This window comes from Falco naumanni, chromosome 10 (genome assembly GCF_017639655.2).
Source record: "Falco naumanni isolate bFalNau1 chromosome 10, bFalNau1.pat, whole genome shotgun sequence".
NCBI classification, from domain to species: domain Eukaryota; kingdom Metazoa; phylum Chordata; class Aves; order Falconiformes; family Falconidae; genus Falco; species Falco naumanni.
In genome coordinates, this window is record NC_054063.1 from 30,619,200 (window position 1) to 30,642,371 (window position 23,172).

Here is a 23,172-nt window from a genome sequence, read left to right on the forward strand (position 1 = left end):
AAGGCTTTACTGTAAGTTTTTATCAAACAGGCTTGCTCTAAAATATTGATCGCGACAGATGTTATACTTCGCTGAATACTGAGCTGGGATTTACAAGACCCACCCACTGGTTCTTTTGCAACCGATTACTGTTGTACTAACAGTGGGTATGGGCAGAGCGTTCCCACTTCAGGGAGACTGCAGCAAAGATGCTTCTAGAAAAACAGAAAATAATGTTAGAGGACAGGCTAACACCTTTGTCATGTTCAGTGCTGGAGGCATGGGAGCAGAGGAGACCGGGGCCAGCGCCTCAGCTCAGGGATAACATGGTAAAACATTCCCAAAAGATCAGAATTAAAAGGAACTTTAGCTTCTTTCTATGTCAAAACCATAGCAAAATGTCTCATTTTCTTGGCAGTGGTCAGATACTGTGACCTCGGAAGTCACACGTGTAACATACCCTGTAGTGGGCAAGAGGCAAAAAGGCCAGGAGAGGAAAGAGAAGAGCACTACAAACAAGAGGCCATGGGGGCTAGGAAGCAGGAATTTAATGATACCAGGTGTTAATTCCTGCCTCTGCCAATGAGTCACTCGCTATGTGACCACGGGTAGGTAACTTAATCAATGTATGTCTCATTCTTGATCTAGAACAGGAAGAACATTCAAAAGGAGATTGCATTACTCAGCTAATTAGTCAACACAAACCAGAGGCCTGTGTGGCTCTTGCGCAATTAACTGAGGGGCAGTAACAGAGAGCGCTTCCCAGGTGTTTGTTTCCAGCACTGATGCTGCCATGCTCCGAGTCCTGTGTGTGTCCCCCCCAACAATAGTGGAGGTAGGAGGAACACCTTCACATTAATGAGGCATAGAGAACTGACTGAATGAAAATTAGCCTCGGAAAGCAACGCATCCACATAACGACTGCAATTTGACTGACCCTGCGCTGTTAGGAAAATTGGATCTGGGTTCAGACATCTCAGGAGGTTTATATTCAATCCACCCCCACCCAAGTTCTTGGGAGCAAACTTTGTTGCTCATCTCACAATCCCAGTCTGAAAGCAGAAATTCTCCCTCATTCTGGTTTGACATAAGCCCCGGGGCGGCTGGGGGGGAGGGAGGGGGGGGGTTAGGGTTTGTTTCTGTTTGTTCCCTGACAGGCTCTGAAGACGGTAATGTTAAAGAAGCCAAGGAAAACGTGGCTTAAGCCATGCTGGACCACATCAGCCCAGCAACAGATTTCTTGCAAGAGAGTTGTCAAGACCGTTAGCCCTCTAAGGGATATTGGAGCCAAGTGAGTGTGCTTTACAGAAAGGAAATGTGGCTAGTCCATCTTACAAGGAGAGGTTCAGGAGCAGAACAGCTTGCAGCGCTGACCTTGCCAGTGGAAACTCTGTCTTCCAACCTATGGGGAACATCAAGAGGCAGCTCACCAGGGCAGGTGGAAATGCAGCTTTTATCTGCTTGTTCAAACTCAACCGCTTTCCTGGCTGACCACATGGGGTTCCTGCCCTCTCACTCATTTTCCTTTGCTTAATTAAGCTGCACTGTGCTGGAGCTGCCACTGACCCAGTTCCCAGACGCCCTCCTGCTCCCTTCATTAACTCTGAGGGGCAGGAGGTTGTTGCAGATGGAAAGTCCCTTCCAAGGGACAAAGGGAAGCCTACTCTTACTTTCACTCTGGGTAGTTAATCAGTGTCCATGCCTGCACCACAGGCTGATCCACCCATCTGTGGAATGCTGTCCAATACCGACCCCTTCTTAAACTTTATTTTGCCATAACTTCACCACCACCACCCCCCCAAAAAAAAAAAAAAAGATAATCTAGCCTGGATAGGATTTACCAGGTTTTTAAATAGGATTTACCCTATTTCCAAGCATTCAGCCATTTGCCTTTATGTCCCTATCACCTGATAATTTATACATACATTACAAACACGTTAGGACAGCAGTATTTTCTTTGTTCTGTGTTTATACAGCCCCTTACATTTTATGTCCTTTGTGCAGGATTTGGGATTCCTGTGCATTCCAGCAATAAGGAAACTAGCAGAGCTATCAGTCTGCAGGAACAAAAAAAAAAAAAAAAAAAGGTTCTGGTTTAGAGTGTTTGATTTTACTTTCCATTGTCACAGCCAAGTACGTAAAAACATAGAAGGAAAGTAGCCAACCACACGATCTGATTTCTTGGAGCTGATTTCTACAGATATGTGAAGGCCACAGGAGAGCTGGCTGCCACCTCATACAAACCATTCTCCAAGGCTATCACAGCGATGCTCTGCTTCTTCATTATATTTCAGCAAGAATCACCACCAGTTCACACGAGCTTTCCAGAACATGACGCAAATCAACAGCAATTGCAACAATACTCGTCCAAAAGGAGGCAAAGGTCAGTATTTCCACCTACACTTTTGCTGCTGTGAACAGGTACTAACTTGAAAATCAATTTCTGTAGCAGTCTCTGTTGTGATCTGCTGCTTTTCCTATCTCACACCCAGAGCGTGCAAGGGCATACTTTTCCAGGCTTTGCTGGTGAGTTTTAGCACATGTGGTCCTAAAACAGACTATGTCCTGCAGGGCATAGAGAAGCACAGGAGGAATTCCAGTTCCACATAGCAACTTTGTTCTCAGCTTTTAAATAGCAGCAGGGAAGCAGAGAAACCCTCAGAAACTTAAATGTTTTCAAAGAAAAGCTGGGGCAAATGATCAAGCTTCCTACAACTAACTAATCCGATAGAAGCAGCAAAACTCCATAACCAAGAAACCCAGCAAGAGGCTGAGACCTTCTGGGATAGTTGGTAATCAGGGACTTTGCTCTAAGCACAGACAGCACTTGTACAAATCAACACCTAATGCCAGCTCTTGTCACCCCTCCACCCTTTGGAAGCTGAGCTCCTTTATTTACCTAAAGTTAGGTAAAAACCTTCTATCCCTTTCCTCCTAATTCCATCATCCTGTTTTGGGGGATAACCCCCTTCATGAAATGGTTCCTCAGCATCCTCTGAAACAAGCTGTTTCATTTTCAGCAGTATTTATATTCAAACACAAGCCCTACATTTCCTCTTGCTCCTCTAAGGCTGCTGCTCTGGCTGAGCAGCAGCATTTGCTCTTATGCCACACCATGCCTGCTTGAACTGGAGACAAAATGCAGCAGGAGAGGACCATCAACATCAATCCAAAGAGAGACTGAACTGCCCCACGTTATTCTTAACAACTCTCCCTTCCAAACGGTCCCTTACTCTTGTGCCTGATTAATCAGGCAGAGCAGGGGTAAACTGGCCTCACTCCAAGGCCAAAGCAAATGCTGTGGGTTTGTGTTCATGGCACCTACCTGTTGCTGTAGTTGGCTGAATGTTTTCCCATCCTAGATCCTTCCCTCTGTGTGGCAGGAAAAAAAAAAAATGTCCACAGCTCAGGAAAAGGAGGGAACACATGCAAGACACACCTGGCTGTCTCCCACAATTTACCCTGCCTGGCTATTCCATTGAAGTCATTCACCTGAGGTTTCACTGTTTGTTTCAAGCATTTAACTCCCCTCCCCACGCGCTGGCAGTAGGAAATCTTTGAAGCAACTCAGCCCTTCATTCCATCCTAGACCCTGAGGATGCTGCTGTCCCCAGCCTGCCAGCCCCAGCTCCCAGCACACAAGCTCAGTGCACCCAGCTCTTGCCCAAGGCAGGCCAAAGATGCCCTTTGCACAAGCTACTGTGGTGTCCTCTGACTCCTCAGAGCCGATCCAACCATACCAGAGCAAGGAGCAGAAACTGGGATTTGAGCTCAGAGTGCTGCTGATAAAAAGCTGTGTTTATTCATCCACTAGAAAAGCTGCACTGGGTCAAAACAAAGACCCATCACCCCCACTATCTGTCTTCAATAGAGGCTAATAGCAGACGCCCGGGAGGGAATATAAGATAGGTTGAATGTATAGCAGTATTTCCCCAGAATGCTCTCACGCTTTTGGCCATTTCACCTCCAGGATTTCCTAATAGATGGTGCCTATGCCTCAGTCCATGTCTTACGCCAATTCTCTCCCATCTCTTTTTGAGCCCACGTAAACTTTCAGCACCCACAGTCTCTTGTAGCAAAATGCTACGCTACACAGGGCACAAAGATGTTTTGAACCTACTGTCAGCTAATTTAATTTGAAACTCTAGTTCTTGTATTGGAAGAGACAGGGAACAATCAATTTTCATTTACTTTCTCAAGGCCACTCGGGATTTTATAGATCTCCATTGAATTGTCCCTTAATCATCGCTCCTGTAGGTTGAAAAACTGCCCTGCCAGGAGGGGCTGCCGGGCCAGCAGTTTGAGCTGGGGGGGTGTCACCATCCCAGACTCTGCCACAGCAGCTCCTCCGTTGTGATCTCTGCTACAGCTGTGTTTCTAACATCCAGTTCCTCACCGGTCCTGCTTCTCTCGAGTCCTTCTTTAGGTGAGCTAACCTTTCACAATGAAAGAAATGGCTGCTGTGGACGTGGTCTTGCTTTCCCACGCAACCCGCTCACACTATGAATTCATGCACTTAAGGCCAAGATAAACACAAATTCACACAGGCAGATAACAAGCTCTTTGCACTGAGAAAGAGAGAAGAGTCTCATGTTGTGAATATCCTAATGCAAGAATTAAGTTTTCTTCTTTCTCTTGACAAACTCAAAATAATAATAGTAAGAACTAGAGGAGCTGGCTGATCTACTTCCACTACTGCTTTTTTTAAATGCCTGTCTGCCTGCTTTCCTCAGGCACCCTGTACAGAAAGCCATAATTAAAAGTGTTGGAGGGGTCAGGAGAGGGAGGAAGACTAAGCACTGAGTGTTAAAAAGGCTTATTTGATAAAAGATTCAGATAGAATTTTCTTTTATCAAGACCAGTAGGCAAAGAATACAACTGCAGGTATCCTAATGCCAATTTACTTGGAGGAGTTTCAAACTCTGCACTGTGATTCTCTCCTTTGCAGTATCCTTTGAGACCTTAGAATAGAAGTGAAAAGACTTGTAAACATCATTCCCCTTCTGTACACATCTGCTAGTTTTTAGCACACAGAGACATGGGAGGAGAATTAATACCAAGAAGGAGTCAAGAGATTTTCCTGGAGAAAAATCAGATTGTAAATCCATATATTTCAGATTCTTCTGTCTTTTGTCAGAGAAGGACACCGAACAAAATAGTCCTAAACAAAGCCACCCAGGAGCAGTCCTATACTCTGACAAAGGGACGGGATCTCAGTAGGACTGAAGGGAATTTTGGCCAGCGCACCTGAACTGGGCTGCTGACCCAGGGACCAAAAAGCATCTCATCCAGAAAAAAAAACCCAAAAACCTTCTTGTTAGACCTGGACTTTTCTGCATGTGCTCAGGAGGCCAGCAACTACTTCACACCTCTTCAGATGTGCCTTTGTCACCCTTGTAAAACTCAGCCTCAACTGGCTGCAAAATAACCGCATAAGCTTCCCAGACAGCGCGCAGAGGGCATGAGCAGAGGGCAGCAGTCTGCTCCAGAGCCCTACTCTATGGCCAGCTAGGTCCAAAGCATCTGCTGTTTTTCAGCTCACCAGTTTTGTCCTCAAGATACAGACTCCTGAGGTACTGCTGAGAGAATCCGCACCACAGCAGAGCAGTTATGGCTGAGCAAACACCTTCTTGGATTTAAACCCCAAAAGCATTCACCCTTGATAAAGGCTTCATCTCAACGTGGAAAACCTACTGTCTTCAGCAGACTCCCAACACATGGGAAGCATGATCTGCTTATTCTGCCTTCTCCTCTCTCATATATAATGCTGCATTATAAGACCATGGGGGGAAGTCAGGCTAGAAGCAGGTAATTCCCACCCCTCTCATTCAAACATGGCCATAGGCACGGAGAACACAGGTGTCAGCCTTCTCTCTTCTGCCAAAAGCCACTACACAACCCCATCACATACTGCCTCTCCATAGAGAGCAGGGCTGTGACTCAACCCAGGCCATAAATGAAACAAACTTGTTGTCATTAAAAAGCTATTATCTTTAATGAAAGTTGGAGAAGGTTCAAAGTGGCCAGAAGTCTTGTTTAGAAAATAAGAAGACAAATACTTTAATAAAAAGCTTTTAGTGGTTTTCTTTCTAGGCCTTTTGCTTTCCCAAAGGAAAGGAAAGGAAACCAGCCAACTTTTCTGGACCTGGTACTCTCAGTTTTCTTTTCCTAAGAGAAAATAAAGGAACAATTTCTAAGAGTCTGAGCCACAAGAGGGGATCCTATGAATAAGGTAAGCCACACTGTATCCCCTAAGCAGAAGACAAACCTTGACCAGGTTTGCATTCAAATCAAACCTGGAATTTTCCCCTAGTCTCTGAAGGCCCAGGTTGACACCTGACTCCACAAAGCATTTCTGGGTATCTTTCAAATCCAGAATAACTACCACAAGGCACACTCTCTAGCAGAAAGAACACAATGCCTAAAATCCTTTTATCAATTTCACAAGCGACATGACCCTCTCCCACATTAAGTCAAAAGCAGTGCCTGACTTTTCAGATTCCTCCCAAACAAGCTCCATTCTCACGCTTTCACCAGCTGCCTCCACAGACAAGTGCCTCCTCATTCAGCCCTTGCACCTTTGCATCCTCCTCCAGCTATGCTTCTCCTGCAGCCCACGCCACGCTACGAGATGGCTCCAGGAGCAGCAGGCAGCAGCAGCCTTCCCTCCCTTCACTGACTCCGGCTGCAGCTCATTGCTTCCCCTTCTATAGCCCACGGGATTTTACTGCTGCCGTTTAAGGATAGAAGAGGTCAACAGGGACATGTATAACGCAGCAAGGGGCTTCGCCCAGCAGGTCTTTCCTCACTCCAAAGAACCTGTGGCTCAACTAGAAGATGGAACTTTTTGTCTTCTTTAACATGGACCATTTATTCCCTTCCTATGAGGAATCTCCCAAGTGTGCATGAGATGCTACAGAAGAAACAAGAAATGCACTCATACCCAAGAAACAGCTGCCCAGTTCACACCCCACAAGATCAGTCTTCCCAGTCACCATCAGATCATCCTGCCTCATGTAAGCTGATCACTTCAGCTAACGTGTTCTCAACATAAGAGCCTGGGACTCCAGGTCACCAATTCTCCTTCTCTTTAGTCACAAGGCAACAGTTGCAACTTGGCACAGGCCGGAATCCAGGCCCCTTTATTTTCACAAGCAGCCATCTATAAGATTAAGATGGAATAGCTAAAACATCTTCATTTTCTATAACTGATAAATCCAAGAGAAACATCAAAGTTTTTTTTTTTACAATGGTTTTCCTAAAACAGACAATAAAAAATTGGTATTGTTCTTCCAAGCAGCATAAGACTTGGGATAAATGAATCCACCCACAAATAAAGAAAACCCCACTGATTTATTTACTGAATTGTCAAGTCAGTTGAGCTGTTCTATGAGTCAGCAATTGCAAATGGGTCATACGCAAGTTGCAGCAGCAAGCTCCAGGGTGACACAGCACCACTTGTCCCCTGGGACACTATACAACATAGGAACAGTTGGGAATAGTCTTCAGTACAATTTCTTCAATGCAGTTGTCATTCAGGTCACATTTTTCACTCTGTTAAATCTCTCCCCAGACGTTAGGAAAAAAGTAAAGTAAATGAAAGCAAATCCTAAAGTGGTACAGACGCTGCTTACACAGGACACTGATGTGTCTTCTCCAAATTCAAGAGCACACTTAAATATGGTACTTGGAATATTACACTGTACACAAACATAACTGTTCTGACTAACCAGGCTCCGTAACAAGCTATACAAGCTGCAGAAGAAAGCAGATATGCTTACTATAACTGGTCCCATTTCTAAGTTGCCAGTTAATTGCACAGCCTAAGAGACCATGGCTTTAAATAATGGTCTCCAATAAACTGATCATACATTAGTATTTGACTGAGATAGGTGAAATTTGAAAGACAATTGGTTTAGTGCCAATGTACGTTTCAGAATTTTAAATTAGCCAGTTGGAAAACAGGTTGAGTACGGCCAACATTAGCCAAGCTTTTAGCTGGCACTGGTAACTACAGTAACAGAAAAAGCTGATTCCCAATTACACTGTCTTGGATCTCTGTGGTCCAGGTGCTGCCTGTATCACACAGTCACACTGCTTTGTTTCATACATGTCAAATTGTAAAGAAGCCAAAGAGGTCAGAGCACAGACCCCAGTTTAATCTCTGCTGTGCAGAGTTCCTGGAGTCCACAAAGGGGAGGACTCCTGGTCTGATCCACACCTCTGCCTGCCAGAGATAATCGCAGCACAATGCATGTCATGGATGCAATGAGTCAGACACATCTGGTGCAATCTGCCTACCAAGTGGCATGGAAATTACTGTTTCAATCTTGTAAGCAAAGCTTGATCCTACTGGGTCCCATCTACCAAAAAGCCCTTGTTTGTGCCAGCAGTTCCCCGTCGTCACTGGGTCTTTTTCCTTGACCAAGCGTTTGTAGGACTAGAACTGGAACAACTGAGTCCTAGTTTCTGGGCTCCCCCTCAGTTTTGGAGCCACATTGCCTCTTGAAATGTACCCACCTTACCTTGTTTTACCAGGGAAAAGGTAGTAAACTCACCCCTGTAAATTAATAGCTACAGCTAATCTACAAAGAAGCAGATATTTATTTACAATAGGGTACCACTTAAGTGATGAAGCCAGAGGCCTTATCTACAATGAATATAATTCCACAAGAGATTCAAGGCCACCCATCTGCACAAATCCTGTCTCTGCAGATGACAGCTAAACACTTGGCAGAACATTAAGCAGCAGCACAGAAATATGATGCAAAATAGAGCCAAAACCTAAAGCATTGACCCAAACTCACAGAAGTCAACTCTCAGCACAGTCCTTTTGTGCCTGGCATTTCTGAGTGCAACTAGGAAGCAGCATGCAGTAACAGCTGGGATGAAAATAAACAGAACCTGTAACACCACCTCACCTATTTAACAGCTTTACTCAAATGATACAATTTACATGTCAGAAACTATTGCATTTATTTTCCTAAATGAGAGCAGAAGCTGGCAGGGGAAGGCATTGACCAGTCAAGCATTTATGTTCCACAGGCAAAACGAAGTCACCAAGGCACAGGTCACTTTGCAATTTAGTAAATGCAAAGAGAAAAAAATTTTGCTTTATTTTATTTGGAATAAGGTGCACTGATCCCCCCCCCAAAAAAAAAAAATCAAACAAACTTTTTTACTATTTCAACTATACCCAGGTGTGCATTATAAAATTCTGGGAGAAATAATTTGATCTACTTCTCAAAGCACATTCCTCTTTTGAATACCCAGACTCCTGCACAGACCCATGAAAAATGATGCCATAAATTACATGAAGAAAAATCTTGTAAACAAGATAAAAAATTAAGTATGTGAGGAAAACATTTTTCTTCCCCTTGATATTAAAGTGTGTTTTACATTAACAACCTGTAAAACTCCACTAAGCTATTTCCGATCGATTTTAGTTTTCATTGCTAAGAAACTTGCTATATTTTTCTTACTGTAACTGTAGGAAGTAGCATATTAAAGACCTCCTAGTGGCTTGTGGAAAGATATGGGATAGAAGAAATTCAATCTAAAACAATTCAGCAGATGGAGATGCTTCTAGACAGCACGTTCAGAAGACTGTAGTGTGGGAGTCCTTTATTTCTTATCATTTCTTATCAGTAGTATTTGCCCAGTAAAACATGTCATCAACATTCAGCATGAAACCAACCCCCCCTACCTACAACCACTGCCTTCACTTAGGTACAAAAAGCTCAGCTTTGGGAAAATTGTGTAACTGCTGTTTATTTAACCACCAACTTGAAGGCAAAAACAAAGCAAAAGAAGTTCACCCCACGAGATCTTTCCACCTCCACATGCTTAGTGCTCTGACAACAGGTCCCTGAATAAGATGACATGAAGATTATAAGGGTATTGCTAAGGGGCCAGAGTCACTATTTTAATAAAGAATTTTTTTTCTTAGCTCTCCTCTAATCCAGAGGTTTACACAGCTGCTGAGCTTCCTGGAGAGATTCCCTCTTACACAGTTTCCACTTAGATTCTTAATCATCATTATACCAGCATAAATTGGGTCCATGTTAGCATAAAAACAGAGGAGCTAAGCCACGTAACATCTCTTACCAGGACTACACAGTCCAGTTGTACACAGTCCTTTGCAACATGGCCCAAGGGGCCAAAACGAATTTTTGCTTCTGCAAGAAAAGTTAAGACTGCCAACTGATCTGCTTTAGACAACTCACAACTAACTCTGACAGCAACTTGGATGAGTTACAGCTGCAGAAGCCAAGAGCCAGAGCACCATGCCTACTCATACAGATCTCACAGGACATGAGGACTGTTCCAGCTCCTGAGGTTTCTGCTCCCAGTATGAGGGAAATGAATAAACCCTGTGAGATCCTCCTAACACTTCCATCACTACAATTCTCGCTACAGGGCTACTAGCCCCGTCATCTCTCAGGGATCCTATAGGGGTTTAAGGATCAGGCAAACCTACAGGAAACCACAACTCGTCAACAAGCCTCTTACACGTGGCTGAACCCAGTGGTGCATTCCTGAAGGCCTGAGAGATCCTGTCTTCTGTTAGCCTTGCAGACCCCCTGTGCAGCTTTGCATCTTCCTCCTCTCAGCTCCTGAGCCACGGAGGGGGGGGGAAACAATGCTGTGATGGACAGACAGACGCCCACCATCAGAGGGAATATCTGACAACACCCAGATAAGGGTGACCCTTCCTCTTCCATATGAGGGAAAATCATTAGGCTCAGCCATGGATAGATACCCGTGTTAGATTCCCTGTCACAATTCAGACAGGGAGAAGGCAGCTCATGGGAAACTGTGACCTTTCTGGTTTTTTTAAAGAAAAAAATAACAAAAAGAGCACAGGGGAGAACCCAGCAATGCCATTTCCAGCAGCCAGCAACAGAGTAAGAGAGGCACCCACTTGCCACTTGGAAGGAAAAAGCTGCACCACATCTCTCAGGCAACAGCTGTGACATCCTTTGAGCCTGTTGCATCCAGTCCACATAGCATTGTGAACCCTGCACCCAGCAGCTGTGCCACAAGTCTGACAGTCACACCCAGCCCTGATTCTGCTTGCTGTCACTGAAGAAACCCACCTGTGCTTCCCCCCTTCTCTGCTCTATTCCTGCAAGTACTTTTCTCCAAGGCTGGGGGCGTGGGCAGGAAAAGAACTGCAAGAAGCAGATTTATATCTGCTTTATATACTAACAAGACAAATCAGAAGTTGACCCCTCCTCACGAAGCCTTCCACTTGCCAAAGGCCTACGTAACAGCAGATCTACCTGGTCATCTCTGCTAGAAAAGAAGCCAGGTTTGCATGCAAATATATTCACGAAGTCACTGAAACTCATTTTGAAACAGGAGACCTCATCAGCATCCCTCTCACCCCCACTGATGTTGCTACTTACCTTTACAGCCAGCAACCTCACTTACAAGGACTTCCAATGCCACTCTGGCACCCAGCATACCATCCAGGATCAGAAGGCAGACTGGCAGGGAGTATGTGTCACAGTTTAGGGGAGTGACCGAGAGGGTTTACAGAAGGAAATCATGACCAGCAGCACAAAATATGTGTCACTGTCACGACACAACTCTTGTGAAGCATGTGCCTGATAGATAAGTTTAGGTAAGCTAAAAACCAACAGGAGATACGCATCGCTGTTAGCATCTTTGGCAACCACCTTTTTCTCCAGGCAGTTTTCCCAAGCCCTGCTAAGGTGTTTCCACAGCAATATAAATTGCTGACTAACAAAACTTCTCAGACACTTCCAGCCCTCCTCTGTAGATTTCCAAGAAAATTGCACCTATAAATATCCTGCTGTAAAAAAAGCAACAGTGAATACTCAAAGGAGAAGTCTGCTTGGAACTGCTGGTATCAAAGGTCTCATCCACATCTGTTGAAAAACTGCTTCACTCTCATGGTAGACCTTTTCCCATGAGTGCTATATCTCAGGGAAAAAAGTTTTTACCTCCTCATGGTAGACAAAATTCTTGCAAACATGAATGGAGATTAAGCCAGTGTAACATGTGACAATTACAGCAACAATCTCATGGGCCTGCAGATGGTTTGCAACCACTTGCCTGAGATAGCAATCGTCTTTCCTCATCAGCCAGCCATTAAGTTCTCCAGCTGGATTTGGGAAAATTGGTGGGTGTAAGGCAGTTGTGCAGCACAAAGAAAATGCACATACTCCAAGCTACTAAACAAGGGCAGAAGTAGAGCTTAGTATTTCTTCTCACTGAGAAATGGTATCCAGAAGTTAGCTGCTGCTTACAGGCCAGGCTCTATCCTGGCCTGATGTGCAAGCATTCCAGTATCTGTGGGAGGATCAAAAGCACAAGCCTCACCCTTTCAATTGAAGAGCAGCCCAGATCCAGAAGCAATAGGCTGTTGAAGACACTACAGCCACCCACAGCGGGAAATGCAATCATGTGTGGAATGGAGAGCGTGTGCACACCCCAGGGCACTGACATACTGCCCCACCTTCAGAGGGCAGATTTCAGGAATGGGCTTCAGGGAATCCATCTGGGCAAGCGGCTGCATCTGCTCACCTCCCACCCTCGTGCACCAGCTGAGCCTCCTCAGCCCGCTGGAAGGACACCTGCACCCGGTCAGGGATGGCAAGCATGCCTTGCTTCTTCATGCAGTCAACGCTGAGACCATATCTCCAAGAGTCTTTCTGGCCCTGGCCATCCTCGCTGAGGAAAGTTATGTGAACTCAAGGGAGTCTGCACAAAGTACAGAAATTAGGACAGCCCCTGGCTTTAGTATTTGCTTTGAAAAAGAGACTAAGGAAGTCAAGTTTATTCTCAGCACTAGAAGGAAGGCTTCAAGGTGACCCACCCACAGCATTCAAAACCAAACAGAGCAAGCGACAGGCACAGTGAAGTGCAGACTATCCAGCGGACAATTTTTCTAAATATAACACTAAAAAAATCAGGCAGATTCTCAGGTAACAGATAGAAATGGCCCTGAACCCGTTTCTGCGAACCCAAATAAATCTTAGGGAATATAATGGAATTGTTTCAATTTATACCATGAATATGGTCTTGCACAAAGAATATTTACCTATCACCAAGGCAACTCTGTTACTACCTGCAAGGTGCCAGGTGCTTCCCATTCACATTATTAAAGACTTGAGCCCGTTTCAGTCACTGAAAGGCTTGTGGCAGGGGCCACATCCAGCCCTTGCTAGCCTCATGCTGGCACTGAGCAGAGAAAACAGGTGAAAAGAATTTTTTCAGACCCCAGAGTACCTGTTTCTGTAAACACAAAGAGAACCTACTCCAGCACTTTTCTCCAGAGCAATTTACTGTGGAACAGCCTAGAAGGCTTTAGCACCAGTCTTTGGTAGCTATCACAAGGCAAAGGGGAGATTTTGGCAGTATGTACTGGGAACCTCCGAAAAGGTCACTCTCTCACTGTCCCCTGTCCATTCACCCCACTGAAAGAGCACCAGTCCTCCCTCTGCAGCGTGAGCTGACCTGAGGATCAGCCAGGTGGCCCGAGCAAGAAAAGTCTCAGCAAGAGGGACATAAACTGCAGTTTTCTGCAAGATGAAGGCTTCCAGAAGACAGCCAGTGCCAAAGGGTCTCATCCCTAACTGCACCTTACACCCAACACTTAGATGGTGAAGTGCCTGGGAACCCTAGGTGCTATAACAAACCAGCAGTCTCCACAGTGCCAAAGCAGAGACTCAGGCTGAACCAAGACACTTGGCTTCACCCCACCACTGCAAGGGATCTGGCAAAAAGGGGTGGAAGAGGAACAGAAGTTCATAACTGCAGAACAGCTCTTTAAAACCCTGGATGCTGTAGAAGAAACCCTTTGCTTCAAAAAGCCTTCCCCTTACTGCCTGTGGGGCAGTCTGAGCGTCCTGAAACCTGGATCTTCCTAGGGCAACCACAAAACCAAGTTTTGCTTCATTGCTGTCCAGGGTAACATCTAACCTGTCAACACAGCTGATGTGTCAGATAACTTAAGTCTATCACTAAGCAGAGATGGAAGCAGAAAAAATAATGCAAAGAGTAGAAGCAGCAATGAGTAAAAGGATTGTGTTATCCCATAAGCTAATGCAGCTACTTAACAGGTGGGTCTCAAAAAGAATATAATAATCACCATGCAGTCAAAAAGATGCCTGTATTTTTGGGAATACAAATGTTAAGTGTGTCTCTGTGTATGAAAACATGTCTATTAAAAGCAACATCAGACAGAGAAATAATCTGTGCTATTTTCCTCTCGAATGCTCATGGCACCAAGAAACAGAGCTGTTTGAGAAAAGTAAACATTTACTTAAACATACCAGCCTAGTGAGTGACTCCAGATTTCAGTTTTAGAAAATTACAGAAGTACATGCAGTATTGTCTCCTCCTGCTATAACTGACAATTCTGCCTTAATCCTCACTGCCCTGTTCAGCCACTTCACAGCAGCAGAATATGACCTCTGGACATGCTGTGATTATCCTTTGCCAGCCTCTGAGAGCTAGTAGGGAGCTCTCTGCAGAGGAAAAGCTGTAAGCCAGCCTTTGTCCAAAACATACCTCCTGGCCTTCATCTTCACATGCAAAACAACCAGCAGACACTCCGGATCATGCAGAAGTCAGGCAGGCAATGGGACAACAAATGCTAAGGACAGCTTTGAGGAAGAAACCTTTAAATTGCTTTAAATTCAGTGTTAAACCTCTCCCCCTGTATCTTTTATCAAAGGGCTATATTAAGAGATTTTCAAATGGGGTCATCTTCCCTCCATGCATGGGAATATATGTAGAACAGTTTGTTTGATGGTTTCTTTATTAACCGGGAGGCCTACTTCATTACTCAGCTGTAACAGTTGTACTAGGAAGTCCACTGTAGCTGAAAAGTATTTGAATAACTTATGGTTACACACCTGAAAGTTATCTGAGCCTATAGCACACAATGCTGCCGAGAGCCCACAGCTGGCCACAGGCAAGTTCAGCCAGCTCTCCGTTACCCAGGGTGTTTGGAGCAGCAGCTGTAGGTAGGATATTCCATACAGCAGAAAAAAAGACATTACGGCACTAAAGAATACGACTCCCCGCAGCCTGTTTTTGCCAGTCTGTGCTCACCATATATCCTCATTTTCCTGAAACTCTGTCCAGACAGACTTTTGGTAAAGGCAGTCACAATCACATTTTTTAAGCGCTGTATGTGGGAATTTGGAGCAAAGGTGTGGAAGGAGTGCTAGGGGATGCTCTCCAGACCCAAACTGGCTCCAGAAGAAAGACACAGATGTAAATTCAAGCCACAGCAAGGTACCCAGCTGTTTGCAGGCACACCAGAAACTCCAGCAGATGAGAGCTTTGAAGCAAAAGCCTTTCAGCACAGAAGACTTCCTCCACCTCTAACTCCTCTAAATAAGCGCCTCTGACAAGTTCAGATTTTACTTTCAGGGTTTGTCTCCACTTTGTCAAACTTCTTGTTCTTTCAGATAAGCTAATGACCACTGGTCCAGAGGGATATTACAGCACATTGCTATAGGGGTAAGGTGAAAGAATCCCGACTACATACGCAAAGAACCCTCCAAATGGACGGTTTGGTGCAGAAATTCCACCTGGCCCTTACTAAGCTTTGGGCAACGCATGCTCACAGCACCCTCTACAGATGCCAGGTCAGAGAGCTCCACGCCGAAGTTCATATGCCATATGGCTCCTCCAGCTAGCCCATGCATCCAGGCTAGAGACCATTCACAGGTTGCCCACAGTGGATCCGTTATCCCCAGGCAGTTTTGTCCTCCATCCCTATGCATACATGCAAGAGCAGCAGTGCTTGAATCTCAACCCAAGCAACTTGCCTTGGAGAGGTAATAAAAACTGTAAAGAACATTTTCCAACTACATCTGTCCTTACAGCTCCCACTGGGCAACCAGCACTTTCACACCCTAGAGCACGCTTGCTGGTATGTATCCTCATTAGATTATGAAAGTAATTACATTAGCAGCAGTTCTGATCCCTCATCAATATGTTGTTTCAAGAGATCATGCTGCTTATACTAACGAGAAAAATCTCTACCCAGTTTTTAATGGAAGACTGCTTTGAATGCTAATTAATAGCTAATCCTCCATTGTTGCAGTTTGCTTCTAAACATACATGCTAAAGGCCACCATTAGCTCAGATACCAAATCCCCCCCAAAACCACTGAGTTTTTTAAGCTTGTAAGTAGCAGAAATAGCCTCTAAACTTGTGGCTGGTAGCTTCCAGTCCAATATTAGAATATTAATTACGCTGTTGCTACCAGGCAGTAAAAGTGACACAGTAACACTTCAAATGCTGCAGGAAGTCATTGCTTAAGCATTTCCTCAGCCTGTTAGCCATGCCTCACTTATGCCCTTGAGCTGCTTTAAGCCAAAGGTCACCACTAGGCTAGCCAGCTCACCAGCCCAGCTCACTGCAGCCCCTGCATGTGCACCCAGCTGTGTACAGGCAGCAACCCCTCAAGCTGGCATCTAGCATGTACGACCCATCAGTTACAAGCTTCCTCAGGCCCAGAACTAGCAACCCAGGAAGCTTCAACAGCTGCCAGGGGAGCCCTGCTCCTCAGGAACCTAATGAGGCTGCTGGGGGGATTGGTCTTTAACCCCATCCAAAAGGCATGTACCTGCTGCGCTGCTTCCCAACAGCGGCATATGGGGAACAGCTACTTCATTAGGCCAGGGATTTGAATCCGAACCTGCTGAGACACTGCATTAATATATATCCCAATTCTTCCCACCAGCTTGATCTGAAGGGGCTATTTACTTCATTTGCATTGCCAGTGGGGTGTACAAATGGTACCAGATGAGGACCTGCATGAAGCATCTGCCACGGCCTGTTTGTGCATCATGCAGACACCACCGACTTCCAGGCTAATGGGCACAGCAGATGGAAGATGCCTTCTCCCTCCCTGCAGAGCAGACACTCCATTCAATCCTTTTCTGCGTGCAGACACCACACAGCACAGGTGCATTGACAGATTTTTCACCTCTACTGCTGCCAGATGTGTAGTCAATTGATCTGAAAGTCAGAGGTATAGGAAGCAATATATGTTAGGGCTCCTGACTGCCTCTCTGGTATTAGGAAATTAGGTATTGGAAAAGCCTTTAGCTTCCTCTTTAGTGGTTCCCTACTTCAGCACTTGAGCACAATTCTCATTTCATTCTCCTGCTCTGCAAACCTGGAAGTTTGCCAAACAGCATCCAGGGGAAGGCTGCACGATCTGAATGAACATCTGCCATTAAGTTTCTCTCACCAGAAGCAGAGTCATCCCCTACTAGCTGAACACACTGCACCAGGGAAATGTTCAAATCCTCACATAAGCTGACATCAGCTTCCCTACCTTCCCAGACTGCTGTCACCTTTCTGCAATTCATGTACGCAAGAATTTGCAAAGCCAGTGACTTACCTATAAACATGCTAATCTACACCTTTTAGCAGGCCAGCTAAAATCCCCCCACTGAATCATTTACACCAGCTGCTCTCAGCAACAGGATCTAAGGGAGAAGCTATGGGAGTCCTTGTCCAAACAGAGCCAAAGTACATACTACACCTCTCCCCTCAGTCCAGCACAGACCTGTTGTTGACCTTTAGCACCCAGCCGTTGTGTACAGAGCCATGCCCATGACACTTCCTGCAGCACAGCAGCAGCCACAAGTCTCAGTGAAGCACTTTTCCTTCAGGGTATGTGAAGCTACATTGCCATGAGATCATGCCCTTCTCCTAGCTGGAGGCAGCAGGTATGTAAAGCAACCACTACACAGAAGCACTGTTGCCACTCAACTCCCAAAAACTATTAGGAGATCCAGAAATTGACTGTTAAAGGTGTGTAAAGAGAATTTCAGTCACCAGCCGAGTTCTACCCAGTACTCTTATTTTATTAAAAATAGGCTCTAAACAGTACAGAAACGTACACTGCGCTGCAGTAAAGACACCCCTTCCCCACTTCACAGGCTGCCAATAATATATTTCCAAACCTTTCCAGGTAACAGGGGAGAGCCAAGACTTGAATCCCACCCCCTCCTTACACAGAAGGCCATCCTCCCATACCTGACAATTGCTCTTCAAAGAGAGCATTCCTTGTTTTTAATAATCCTGGTAGGATAACAACAGCTGTTAGGTGATGAATGCAGCCCTTGCAGACAAAAACATCCAATTACATTAAACATGCAGCAAGTTCCAGAATCCATTGCAGTTAAACGCCTCATACCAAGGGAAAGAAAAATTTAACACCCTTTCGCCCTTAAGCTGGCAGGACACATTTATCACTCCTGCTAGCTCTGAGAATAGACCAGAGCTGTTGCAGGGTGATGTGAATGCTGTAGCTTAGACAAGGGATCACGATCACAGGCAGCAGCATGGAGAGGGACATCATTAGCAGAAGACCGCTTTCTGCTAGTACACTGAAATCACAGCAGGTCCCAGGACAACTTCTGACAAATCTCAACCTGTCAAGAAAACAGCCAACATTTTGTCAGTCCACTCTGCCACAAACAGCAAATACATAGCTTTCAAATCCCCCCCAAAAAAACAAGACAGCCAGGGCTGCTCTGCAAACATCAAAAACTTCTTCACTGCTAGGCACTGCAGACAGGGTGTGCTCTTCAAACTGCATTGTTTGCAGTTTTGGGGCTTTTGGAGTAGCCCTTGATAAAAGCCTGGGGGAGCTGACTGAGAAGAGAATACTGGAGTAATGTAACATCTTTGGTCAGCTCTACCAGCTTCACCTTCTGACACAGACCATACTCCTTCTGAATTCAAGAGTACCATACAGAATGGTTACATTCACACTCTTCACAGATACAGGCTACCAAGGAGACTTCATCCTCCTTGGAGAGACAATAGCTGCACAACAGGCACCTGAACAGTAACACAAGGCTGTAACTGAGTGAAGCCAGCAACAACAGCAGTAGTTTATCCAATGGAAGAGCTCTGTTAAGCACATTTTCTACAGAATTATTGAAATCCTAATCAGACAGCTGAATTTTCAATTGCACACTGTTCACCTTAAAAAAAAAAAAAAGAACAGCAAAAGCAATCCCTCTCTTGCAAGTAGACACACTGCTGGAAGCAAACTTTGATCCACATTTGTCCAAGGCATTGAGAGAACCTCCCATTGGGGGGTGGGCAGGAAAAAAAAAAAAAACAACAAAAAAAAACCCAAAACCCAAAGCTCCCTGACTTCAAGCACCACCACATTTTAACACTGCTTACGTGGGGCAAAACAAAAAAGCTATGCTAATGCCCTCAAAGTTAAATTGAAACCTGTCAAGAGCTCTCTACCATTTACTCAAGATCTCCTGAAAGCAGGAATTATTTCACTTTTCATCCTCAAGTCTTTTACACATCAGATAGTGTTATACAATCAGTGTCACTGTGGTATGGGCAGACAGCACCCTCCAGTGCTGCCCACCCCTCAAAGCAGGGAAACTACATGTATGCTACACGCAACAGAGTTACAAGAGTGTGTAGCCTCAACATACAGCCACATGAGGAACAGAAGCATCTTGCATCTGTGCAGTCAATTTGGCTAAAAACAGAACTCTGCATAAGCATTGCCAACGCAATGGGGGGGGGGAAAAAAAAGTCTAAAGCTCTTCAGCTGAACATTAAAAGGTAATCAATGACATTTGATAAATCTCACATACAGAACCACGAACAAATCCTTTCAGGGAAGACGGCAAAAGGAAACTTAACCTCCAGGGACACTTAACTGGTCAAAGCACTACAGAAGCAACTGCCCTGCAGAAAGGCGATTTTCCCTTTAAATTTAAACCAACAAACATAGGTGGACCAAAGACTTACCATTACAGCCTTGTCCAAGGAACACATATAGTGGAGCAAACCAGGCACCTCAGAGTTATCTCTGCCAGCTACAGCCATCACATCAGGTCTCCCAGGGGCTCAACACCCCCCCCCGCCTCTGCAGAACGCTGTGAGTAAAACCAAAGGGAACAGTTAGCACCAGGCCCTGCTGGGGTGTGGGACACAGCAGCACTCCCCTGCTGGTGCATCAGATGTGATCTGGCTTGAACAGTTAAGAAATCAACACTGTCGCTCTGATGGGGAAAAAAGTTCAGTCATCACTTACACCAGCGAGGCCCAGGGCTTTGGTGGCTGCACACTCACAGCAGCTGCACCACATTCCCACCCTGCCTGGCAGCCAACGGCAGAAGTGGAAAAGCCATGCACACTTGGTATATGGCCACCACTGCACATCTGCAATCCCCTCACACTCCCTTAAGTTGGCCAGCAAGGGGTGAGGTAGAAAAACCACCACCTCTCTTCCAAAGGGACTCTGCAGTCAGGCTGGCTCCTGTCCCTTGCTGGGGAAGCTGCTCTGAGCAGCACCTACCTGCATGTCCCTATGCAGGGTGTCCTTAACATAAGCTCTGAACAGAATGAATGCATCAGGGAAACAAACAGGACAGAGCTTGTAAACCATCATCCTGCTCCCGCTCAGCCTGCACTGATAAGGAAAACCTCTGTACTTCACCTCTACATTACCTTAGGATAATGCTCAAATTTTACACATCAGTAAAGTATCCAGGAACAACTTCTTACAGAAAGGTGCTTGCCCACCATCTTTAATTTAAACCAGTGATCAACAGCTACATTAAGGACTTACCATTTTTACTTGCTGAAGGTTCAGGCACGGTGGAGCAAACCAGGCAAATGCCCTCATCACATACTTATTTCCATCAGCTACAGCCATCACATCAGGTCTCCCAGAGGCTCAACACCCCCACTGCCTCTGCAGAACGCTGTGAGTAAAACCAAAGGGAACAGTTAGCACCAGGCCCTGCCAGGGTGTGGGACACAGCAGCACTCCCCTGCTGGTGCATCAGATGTGATCTGGCTTGAACAGTTAAGAAATCAACACTGTCGCTCTGATGGGGAAAAAAGTTCAGTCATCACTTACACCAGCGAGGCCCAGGGCTTTGGTGGCTGCACACTCACAGCAGCTGCACCACATTCCCACCCTGCCTGGCAGATCCACAGGGACTGAGTGAACTAACAGCAGAAGTGGAAAAGCCATGCACACTTGGTATATGGCCACCACTGCACACCTGCAATCCCCTCACACTCCCTTAAGTTGGCCAGCAAGGAGTGAGGCAGAAAAACCACCACCTCTCTTCCAAAGGGACTCTGCAGTCAGGCTGGCTCCTGTCCCTTGCTGGGGAAGCTGCTCTGAGCCCCACCTACCTGCATGTCCCTATGCAGGGTGTCCTTAACATAAGCTCTGAACAGAATAAATGCATCAGGGAAAAGAACGGGACAAAGCTTGTAAACCATCATCCTGCTCCCACTCAGCCTGTCCTGATGCAGCTTACAGATTCCTTGCCCTGCTGGTTCCTGTTCACTAGCCACACCTGCTACCTTGGACATGCTGGAACAGCAGCAACAGGAGGCACAAAGGACCTTGTTGCAATGCTTCTGCACGAGGAAAACTATACTTTCACCTCTACATCATCTTGGCTAACGCTCAAATTTTACACATCAGTCTCCAGGAACAAATTAGAAGCAACTTCTTACAGAAAGGTACTTGCCCACCAAATTTTTTTAATTTAATTAAAACAAGTGATCAACAGCTACTTTAAGGACTTACCATTTTTACTTGCTGAAGGCTCAAGCATGGTAGAGCAAACCAGGCAAATGCCCTCATCACATACTTATTTCCATCAGCTACAGCCATCACATCAGGTCTCCCAGAGGCTCAACACCCCCACTGCCTCTGCAGAACGCTGTGAGTAAAACCAAAGGGAACAACAGTTAGCACCAGGCCCTGCTGGGGTGTGGGACAGAGCAGCACTCCCCTGCTGGTGCATCAGATGTGATCTGGCTTGAACAGTAAGAAATCAACACTGTCGCTCTGATGGGGAAAAAAGTTCAGTCATCACTTACACCAGCGAGGCCCCTGGGCTTTGGTGGCTGCACACTCACAGCAGCTGTGCCATTCCCACCTCCCCCATAGCAAGTTAATTCATGCAAATCCTTCCCTTGAAAGAGCTGGATGGCTGGCATGCTCAGTGGCCTCATGGGACAGGGGAAACTGCAGAAGTCCAGAGAAACACCACTGACATACAGGTAGAGCACAAGGCAGCAAGACAGATAGAAATTAAAGTGCGGCAGGCAGAAATAACAGGTTATGCACTCTTACAGGCTTAGGCTTTATGGCCATGTGAGACTTCCACCTTGCCAACACAAAAGCAGGTCACATATGGGGCAGTAAATGCTGCGGTCAGATCTCAGGTAGAGGGAACAGCTCGGCCGAACATGGCATCGCCCATGCGGTGACCACCAACGCACACCCACCAGCAAGGGGCAGGGCTGGAAAGTCCAGAACCAGCGTCCCCTCCAAGGGCGGCCAGGCCAGCCCTGCCCCATGCAGGGCCGCAGTAGAACGCCGTGTGCCTCCAGCGAGGCCTAGTCCCAGTCCTGCGGCCAGGGGGCACCCGCCAGGGGCTGAGGCCATCAACCCATACCGTGCCCAGGCCGCAGGCTTCTCGCCCAGCTGGATGTGCCACCTGGCACAGGGAGCGAGAGGAGGCACAAAGGGCCCGGCCGCATGGCTCCGGCGGCAGGCAGCGCTCTGCGGCCCCCCCCGCGCTGCTGCCAAGCCTCACGGGACACCGACCCGGCAAGGCCTTGCAGGAGCAACCCTGTAACTCTTAAAAAAACCCACACACACATATATATATATATATGCACTTTCAAACAGTGAGAAGCGTTACTTTAAGGGCCTAGCATGGCCCACTTGCCAGAGGCCGGGGCCCCGCCCGCACGGCACGCAGGACCCCGCTGCGCCTCAGGCGCGACCTGGCCTGAGCAGCGAGCGACCCCCACCGCCGCCCGGCCGGGCAGGGAGCTGCCCCCAGCCCCGCCAGCGCGGCCGCCCGCCGGGAAACACCACCGGGCCCATGTGCGACCGGGCCCGAGGCCCCGCGGCCGGGCGGAGAGGCGGCCATGCCGCCAGCCCACGCGGCCGCTCCTTCAGCGGGACCGACAGGGAAGTGCCGCCGGCGGCCGCCTAAAGCCAGCTCAGGCGGGGAGGCCCGGCGGGAGAGGACACCCGCACCCCCCAGCCCCGCCACCCCCCACAACCAACACCCACCTCAGCCTCACCGGAGCAAGAGGACGACGAGCCCCGAGCGAGGCGATTTATAGGGCCCCCGGGCCCGCCCCGGCCCCGCCCGCGCT

General features: G+C 46.7%; 2 long non-coding RNA genes and 3 other non-coding genes across 5 annotated transcripts; 1 reads left to right on the forward strand and 4 right to left on the reverse strand.

Annotated features, from left to right (window-relative positions):
- Positions 1 to 147: 147 nt before the first annotated feature.
- On the forward strand, positions 148 to 23,172 carry LOC121094632. The gene is made up of 4 exons (XR_005829909.1): positions 148 to 159; positions 9,585 to 9,590; positions 13,656 to 13,663; positions 22,060 to 23,172. It is a non-coding gene; the product is annotated as an uncharacterized LOC121094632 (long non-coding RNA).
- LOC121094631 lies at positions 17,827 to 22,062 on the reverse strand. Its single transcript, XR_005829908.1, has 4 exons — positions 21,581 to 22,062; positions 20,600 to 20,735; positions 19,777 to 19,904; positions 17,827 to 18,419 (listed from the first exon to the last, which is right to left on the reverse strand). It is a non-coding gene; the product is annotated as an uncharacterized LOC121094631 (long non-coding RNA).
- LOC121095276 lies at positions 19,976 to 20,068 on the reverse strand. The gene has a single exon (XR_005830047.1). It is a non-coding gene; the product is annotated as a small nucleolar SNORD12/SNORD106 (small nucleolar RNA).
- LOC121095277 lies at positions 20,807 to 20,899 on the reverse strand. Its single transcript, XR_005830048.1, has one exon. It is a non-coding gene; the product is annotated as a small nucleolar SNORD12/SNORD106 (small nucleolar RNA).
- Positions 21,791 to 21,882, reverse strand: LOC121095275. Its single transcript, XR_005830046.1, has one exon. It is a non-coding gene; the product is annotated as a small nucleolar SNORD12/SNORD106 (small nucleolar RNA).